The sequence below is a fragment of the Artemia sp. Qi Xiang Cuo genome, chromosome 16 (genome assembly GCF_049724085.1).
Source record: "Artemia sp. Qi Xiang Cuo chromosome 16, ASM4972408v1, whole genome shotgun sequence".
NCBI lineage: Eukaryota > Metazoa > Arthropoda > Branchiopoda > Anostraca > Artemiidae > Artemia > Artemia sp. Qi Xiang Cuo.
Window position 1 is genome coordinate 26,180,665 of NC_142809.1, and position 9,131 is coordinate 26,189,795.

At 33.4% G+C, this 9,131-nt stretch overlaps 1 non-coding gene across 1 annotated transcript; it reads right to left on the bottom strand.

The window, feature by feature from the left end:
- Nucleotides 1-1,984: 1,984 nt before the first annotated feature.
- TRNAS-AGA (transfer RNA serine (anticodon AGA)) lies at nucleotides 1,985-2,066 on the bottom strand. Its single transcript has one exon. It is a non-coding gene; the product is annotated as a tRNA-Ser (tRNA).
- Nucleotides 2,067-9,131: the final 7,065 nt, after the last annotated feature.

The window sequence follows — 9,131 nt, forward strand, 5'->3', positions numbered from 1 at the left end:
ACATTATTGTAAATTGTTGCCACATCAATGCCAATTTAATAAAAAAAATTTTTGAAATGTACCTCTTAACCTAGTCCGATTTTATATTTTGACAAAACAAAAATGAAACTGGCAACATATAAACAAATTTCTCAGCATTTATCCTATTTAGGTTTACTTAATAAATTATATTATTTTACAATTTATTGTGTGTGGGGGGGGGGGATGCAACAGCACCAATAGCCTTCCTCTAACTGGTATTTTATCTATTTTACGTAATTTACGTATCTTACCGGCATTTTACCTATTTTCCCGTTATTTTACATACTTTACTAGGGTGGAGGTTGAAATTGATATCTCAGGAACGTGTCCAGGACTTTTGTTCCTTTTCTTGGGGGAGAGGGGACTTCAGAACAGTCACGGTCACTTGAACCAGATTCTAAGTCTGAAGGAGTGGCGCTAAACTTGCAAGCAAATCCTATTGAGGACAGTCTTAATAACTTTGAAAATGACTTGATGTTCCGCTATTATTAGCCAGTGCTTCATAATCAAAGTCATCAGTGTTACAAACTTCTTATTTACTTGTATTTGGTACTTCTATAAATGAAGAATAACATGTATATGATAATGATATGAGGAATGTGGCTGGACACGGTTATTTAAATATGCAAGACTGTTGGGGTAACATCTATTAGGTTTAAAAGTAGAAAAAATGCCTAATATGATTTTACTCTTAAATAAATATATATATAAATATATATATATATATATATATATATATATATATATATATATATATATATATATATATATATATATATATATATATATATATATATATATATATATATATATATATATATATATATATATATATATATATATGTACAAAATGCATATCCGAAATCAGGCACGGTCCATGTGCTGGGGTATTACCCTAGGCACGAGATTACCAAAGGGATGAACCAGACATTTCATTAAATTGATGAAACTCTAGATGAAGGGGCATTATCTCTTTGAAGCCCAGGAAAATCAAAATCATTTAAAAATTTAATTAAAAGCTGCATGTGACGCTAAAAAAGAAATGTTCAACCGGTCTTGTAGCTACAGGGCAACTCTAAAACAACCATTTTACCCTGCATCTTCTATGGAGTAGCTTATTTTAACCTATTTTACTAATTTTATTTACCGAGTTTTTATTTTACTGTAATTTTACAACACTATACTTTTATTGCAACTGATCAAATATTAAACCAAACAAAAGTGTCTTTGTGTCAATAAGCACGCATGATGGAATCTATTCCATGGAGGGGGTTTGTCGAAAATCTTAAATAAGGGGTTAGAACATGGGGAAACTTACAGGACACCAGAATACTTTTTTTGTGTGTTGCCATTAGGGAAAAAATATTACTGCCCTCAGATTTTGAAAATTACTTTTTCGTGTCTTAAACGACAACGAAAAAATCCTTGGCTGCCTACATTTTCCGTAATCGCCACCTCCTGGAAACTCATATAATTGTTAACAAGGGGACCTACCTAGGTTACATAGCTTGCTGGGCGGCAAACAACCATTGAAGCGTCACCCATGCCGGTTAAATCGTTCTATCATCCTAATGCACGAATAAATTCTTAAAGCAAAACAGAAGGGAAAGGCCAGAAACTAATAAAAACGTGTAATTATACTTGACAAAACCCTCAGGTATTACAATTTAGATAATTTTAAACGTTTAATTAGTTCTTTTATCGGGAAGTATTTTTTATAAGAATCTTCACTATTTTATATATAAAACGCAATAATGTTGACTCTAATTAGAAGTCACTCATTTCTTTTCAGCTAATGACGAAGCTACTCTTGCCAAACATTAAAACTGACACTATTTAAAAAAAGTAAACATTATAGACAACATGGAAAAAACTTTGTTCCTTTCCTCAAAACAAAATGGAAGTAATATGTTATAAAGACAAAATTTTTTTTGTGATTTTACAAATTAATGCCAAAAATTTTCGCGGTCGGTAGGATTCGAACCTACGCTCCCAGAGGGAATCTGATTTCTAGTCAGACGCCTTAACCACTCGGCCACGACCGCTTGCTATACAAACATTTACAAATTATGAGTCATTTTATTGAAACAACTGAAAGAAGTATATAATAGTCGAAGGAGGCAAGATAATCTTAGGAAGTAAGGAAATAGTTTGGGGAGAGGAAGAATTGGCGTGATATCTAATCAAAAATCTAAAGCCAAATTGGCCATCCATGACAAAAACAAAGAGAGAGAAAATTCTCAAGATGGATGAAGAATACAAACGGGACTACGGCCAGTAGAAGGGAAAGACAAATTAATACGACGCGGATATTTTGCCTGTATAAAACAAGGTGTTTTCAACGCTAAGAATCAAAGATAAAATCTTAAATAACCGAGAATGAAAAAAACCTAAAACCAAGAAAAAAAAAAACTATATATATATATATATATATATATATATATATATATATATATATATATATATATATATATATATATATATATATATATATATATATATATATATATATATATATATATATATATATATATATATATATATATATATATATATATATATATATATATATATATATATAATTGTTGCTACTATGATTGAGCGAAATAAAAGCTAAATACAGTTGTGATACTTATCTGTTAGCCAGTATACAGCCGAGAATTTGGATCTATAAATTCAGACAACAACCGGTTTATTTCTGTTTGTATACGGAGAAAATTAGCTTCGGCTCAGTGGAAAACTACATTTTAGCTTAATTTAATAAATATTTAGTTGGTATTTTGGTTAGGTTACATTTTGCATGCAGCCCCGCTAAACTTAACCTCAACCCCCCTCCTAATGTGCAAATATACTGCCTAAATAATATAGGCTACATCCAATCTATCTCCAAAGCGTCTCAGTTGTTTCAACCTTGTACCCATAGATCCAAATTCTCGAGTGTGTACTGGCTAACAGATAAGTACCGAGTTACTTCAATGAGAACACTGAAGGGACCGAGAACACGAGTCGCTTCAGTGATCTCGGTGAAGCAACTCTATTTAGCTTCTCTGGTGCTCAATCACAGTAGCATTATATAGATAATGTTTTGTTTTTTTGTTGTTTTTTTTGGGGGGGGGGGTCGGATTTTGTTTAACCTTAGGTTATTTGATTTTATCTTTGTTTCTTAGCGTTGAAGACGCCTTATTTTATAGAGGCGAAATATCCGCGTCGCTTTAGTTTGTCTTTTACTTCTACTGGTCGTAGCCCCATTAATTTCTTCATCTTGGGATTTTTCTCTCTCTCTTTGTTTTTGGGACATCCAATAATAAATTTGGTACTTGTATGGGCACTTGTGTAGAATCCGGTAAATACGTGAAACTGAAGTTTCGTTAATGCTAATGAAATAAAACAGGATGAAAATATAATAGTTTATGAACAGATTTGGGCTATATATTTGCACATTAGGGTGGGGGGGGGGGGTAAAGTATAGCATACATTAAATATTTAACCTAACCTTACCCAACCTAGGTATCTGTTATTCCCCCTAAACCCCCAATAAATTAAAGTTTAAATATAGTTCCCGAAGTGAAAAACCCTTTGTTTATACATTGTCTCAAATGAAATACAAGGTATCTTCGCAATAAAATTATCGCGTACTTGATCGGATTCTACACAAGTACCCTTGTTTGATATACCCAATACCTAATATTGTTCTAATATGTTTCTATGACGCTCAATCCGGTACTTGTGTCTTATAGCCACCACATTCAATTTCTGTCGAGAAGTGAAGTTTGGTTATTTGGTTAATGCTAATGAAATAAAATAAAATATGATGAAAATATAATACTTTATCAACAAAATTATGAAAACTACAACAAAGAATTATGTAAAGGGGGCCGTCCAGACAGCATTATATTAAATATGTAACTTAAACTAACCCAGCCTGACCTACCCAAAATACCAACTAAATATTTAATTAAAATATAGCTACAACGTAGTTTCCCACCGAGCCGAAGCTAATATTGTCTGGTACAAGGACCATGAAACCCAGTTATTTTCTCATGTTCGCGTTACAAGATCTTGAGTGTGGTGGCTATAAGACAAAAGTACCCTCAATCCTAATGAAATATACCAGGGTAAGATAAAAATATAACACTTTAGAAACAATTTTGGGCTATATATTTGCACATTAGAGGGTGGGGGTAAAATATAGCGGGTCTGCATGCCCAATTTGTTAGGTACAGGTTACCCCCCCCCCCTAGTGCGTAAATTTATAGCCCAAATTATGTATTTTCAATCTTTTCTGCCACTTCTCTTTGTCTTGTTTCACGCTAAGCTGAAAGAAACTATCGAAAAAAAAACGGTTCTATAATTCTTCAATGAATGAATAACTTGAGCGGTAGTGGGTTTACGATACAAGTACCATTATTTATCCAATTTCTCATTATTTCCCAATGACGCAATGTTTTTAACAGTGGACAAATAAATTATCTAGGGCTATATCTAGCCCCAGTAGAGGATGAGGCGCAATTATCACCGCAACGACAGTTATATTTCGAAACGATGTTGATTGGGGAATCAAATGCTAGGTTATTACTCTTGTTATTATAGCGTTTCTTTACGTGTTCATGGTGTTACTCTTCCATTCAGCCCTTTTTTTTCAAATCAGGTATTTCCTGCTGTGACAATTTCACTCATTTCCCTAATGCAACCGGATAAAGCCCTTGCCTATGTACGAACCTTAATAAGAAAATACTTCAACTGCGAAATTCTAACTTTATAATTTGTTCATTTGTTTTTTTAATCACTTTCATCCAGTTCATTCCATTTTAATCAACGTTTTTCCATCGTTTTCAAATTACGTATTTTCCCAATTCTTGTCATTGCTTCACAATTATATGATGCAATAAAACGGGTAGCAAAGCCGTTTCACCTTAGCATAAAAATGCTGAACGTAGCATAATTAGGAGACAAAAGCATCCAAGCATAATCCTCCTAAGATTGCATAAACGCAGCATAACTAAGAAAATGTAAAACAACTTATAGTATCACATCTAAAAGTAAACAAACTTGATGCTTTTGAAAAGTATTTGTAATTCGTTCCATGTATGTGCTGCTGCTGCTGCTGCTACAGCTGATAAACCAAAGATTATCGAAGAATTTGCGAGGATGGTTGTGAGGACTTTGATCCTTTTTAAAGCTTATTCAGATTTTAAATACCAATATGGCTCCAGCAACCAAAAGAAAAAGTATTCCAAAACTAAAACTCACTACCAACAGTGTAGTAGTGAACGGATTTACAAGTCTTATGTAAAAACTTAACAAATACTGACTCCCGGTGGTACAAGCTACCATATGTTTTTAGTGACTCCTGAAAGGAAAACTCGAGCAAAATGACTACACATTTGATGTGGAGAAAAACACATCAAACGAGAAACTTCGCTGACCAAAGAGTTTTTTCAGATACCGCAGAACTAGCCAAGAGGTACTTCCTTACCGTGCTTTTGCTTCCTTAATGATTTAGAAATAGATTAATATTATTATCAGATTATATTCTATTCAGATATTTTATGAAGATAAGAGACAGTCAGACTAGTCTTTCGCCAGAAAAAATGCTAACATACAACTGATTAACTTGTTCATGAATCCGAGGAAAAGAACAAAAATGCATAATTTTGGGCTCAAGAAAGCCCAGTCCTCTCTTTACGATCTAGCGACACTGGTTTCGCCAATTAACCGAGTTGAGATTATTGGTGCGATAACGACAGACAATGGATTGCCTTCGTAACAAACTTTACCATTAAGATTAATTGAAATAAAAGTTACCATTCCTGAATTAACTTCAAATAGTAATTCTTCCCCACTTGACAATTTTCCTTAAAAACACGCTTTTAAATTTTCGTTTACTATGGGCTAGAGTTCGGTTACTAAGGTATTACGTCACCTCGGAGGAGAAAACCATGATTATTTGGCTTAAAGTTGGAGATGGTAAATAGCTAACCGCAGAAAGAGAGCATGCGTGGAAATACAAAATTTTGAAAACTGACCCTAGCCATATATAGTCAACAACTGGTCATTATATGATCATCAAAATTGTGGAAACGACCTATTTTTCACGGAAATTAATGAGAAATGGTATGCAAAAAATACAATTAAAAAATTAAGTTGACAACTAAAGCTAAAAAATATAATAATTCTTTTGCAGTTATTGCCAAAGACAGGGTGCCAAATTTTCATCTGGGCTTTAAAGCTAAAATTTTCGCCACAATGTGTTTATTGGGCTTACTACCTTTTACTAATTAATGCAGTTGCTGATCCTCCTATGTGGCTGCATATCCTATTGCAGCATTTAGTAATTCATGAGAACTCTTAGGGTAGACGTCAAGGGTGTAGGCCAAATATTTGTCCTCCTGTAGGAAGATTTGAAGAGTAAAATTTTGCATTTCTTGGGAAAATATACTAATTTTCCAGGGAAAAAATTTTTAAATGTTTGCTCATTGGCCTGTTTCTAAATCAGTATCTGCGGGGAAACATGCAGCCAAAACAGCTAAACTACCACTTTGTCTAGTAACTAATTACAGCACCAAGCCATCTGAGGCCAACACAGCGGCGAAAGATCCTATACCACTTCAACTTCACTCTTTACCTCCTCCCATGAAGTTCCAATATCTTCAACACGATATCTTGTGGAAAAGAGCATGCAGCTGCTACGGCTAAAATACCACTTAGGGTAAGAAAACTCGCATATTGATGGGTTTCAATGCGACAAATTTAATGGTAAGAGTTTTTTTCCTAAGCTCTTTTTTTCGGAAGGAGGAAGCAACTTCGACACTGGTTATTTTTTGAATAAGGAGCCTGCCACATGGGGAACATGTACTGGCTGGTTAAAAAAATATAGTAACCGGAGTGAAATAAATTGGTCCCAATTTAGTCGAAATGTATTGGTTTTTGGCCTCACGTAATCCTGGCAACCGACAAAAAGTATATCTTCCTGGCGTCCCAATAGTTTATAATGGAACCCTACTGACGACACTGACAATTGTACCACAGGCGGTATGGCACCGGAGCAGAGTATTACTCAGATGATATTACAGTCCATATTGAAAAGGTGCCGTTGAAAAGCTGCTGAAGTCCGACAACTTTACCGAGGAAATAAAACCCAGTTTCCTGGATTAAAGCTATAAAATTTTGAAACTATAATTGGACCAAAGGATTTTATCAGTTTAATTTGTTTCAATTTAGGTGACAATAGTCTAAAAATTCCATCATGGTTTTATCAAATATATAATGTGCCGGGTGAATGAAAGGGGACCAGCAAAATACTGAGGGTGTTTACACCCTCCCTTTTAGATATGCTGGTAATTCTAATAATCCATTTTAGTACTAAAATTATACTATGATATCACTTGTAGTCTTATTTGTCCAAAACCCTAAATCCTAATCATCTTTGCTTCACAAATCTAGTCAAAGTTTTTCAGCTGTATCTTTTGAAACCTCAATATTTCGTATTCAAACTACTCTGCTTAATGGAGCATTAGATGATTCCTTACCCACCTTATCACAATCATTTTTACCTATTCATAGATACTTGCTGAAAGCTTTTTCCTTAGCTCTTTGGTCTTTTCAAGAATCAAAACATTCTTAAAGAGAAGATAGTTCTAAGCTAATCGCCGGAAAAGTAAATGACTTCTGCGATAGCTTAGCCAAGAACGGAAATTTACGATGTCACTCAGATATTAGAAGGGAGGTCTTTATGGTGGAAGTTAAGACTGTAAATGATGTAATGGCATTACAATAATTGTCAATTGGCTGAATGAGTCAAAGTGAAAGGTTCCATTAATTGAATAGTGTACTCAGGCATCGGGAGCAATTGCGAGATATAGCGATCTACATATAACGATGTCTTTTTTTTACTGAGGGTGACCTGTATAATATCCATCCACAATATTTGGCTGAAGACCCAGAACTTACATTGGAAGGGAGTAGCCGAGTATTTCAGGCACGCTTTTCCTGCATTGAAATGTCCCACTGTTTTATATGATTAATTAGAAAAAACTTTCCGAAAAATAAGTTTTTCAAAGAAAAGTAAGTGCTATTTTAAACTTAGCTCAGCAGATATAAATACCTTTTAAAATTCAAACTGAAAACGACCAGAAATTACTATTAAAGAATAAATGAAACCCAAAACGATCAGAAATTAAATAAACAATCATAGCAAAAACATACAACAAGTAATAATATAAATGAATAAATAGATCTTAAAGCGAGTAATGCTTAGATTGAATATGACTATCAAGCTTAAAACGAAATAAAAAATTCCTATTGAAGCATAAATGAAACTTAAAACGAACAAAAATTAAATAAACAATCGATGCAAACAAACATACAATAGATATTAATGTAAATGAATAAATAAATCTTAAAACGAGTGAAACTTAAATTGAATATGCAAATCAAGCTTGAAACGAACAAATAAATTACTACAAACAAGAGTTTGAGTATCGCCTCCTTCTCTCACTGTAAGAGTCTAAAACCTACTGCGTCATTGGCGCTTTACTGAAAACCAATTTTATGACAAATATTCTATGTTGTACTTAATATTGAAAATAAACATTAAAATTATAGTAACATTTTGAACTGATGAGCTTTCAGCAATTAATATCATTATACATCAAATATTCAGTTTAATTTATTAGCTTTTTTTAAAGTTGTTAAAGAGGAATATAGTTTCCCTAGAAACAAGTGTTTGGATACTGCCTCCTTTCCTAACTGTAAATAAAAACCAAAAGCCTACTGGGTCATTGGCGCTGAACTGAAAACGGATTATATTACAAATATTTTCTTTTCCAGTTCTCACAGCATTGAAAATAAAAATACAATTACAGTGAAATAAATTCTTGAACTGATGGATCTTTCAACAATTAATATAATTATACATCAAATATTCAATTTGATGTTGTTTATAATTTCCAAGACTGTTCAAGACGCAAATAGTTTTCAATAAAGCGCCAATGACGCAGTAGGCTTTTAGACTTTTACAGTGAGAGAAGGAGGTCACACCCAAACTCTTGTTTGTGGTGATTTTTGTTCGTTTCAAGCTTGGTTTGCATATTCAATTTAAGTTTCACTCG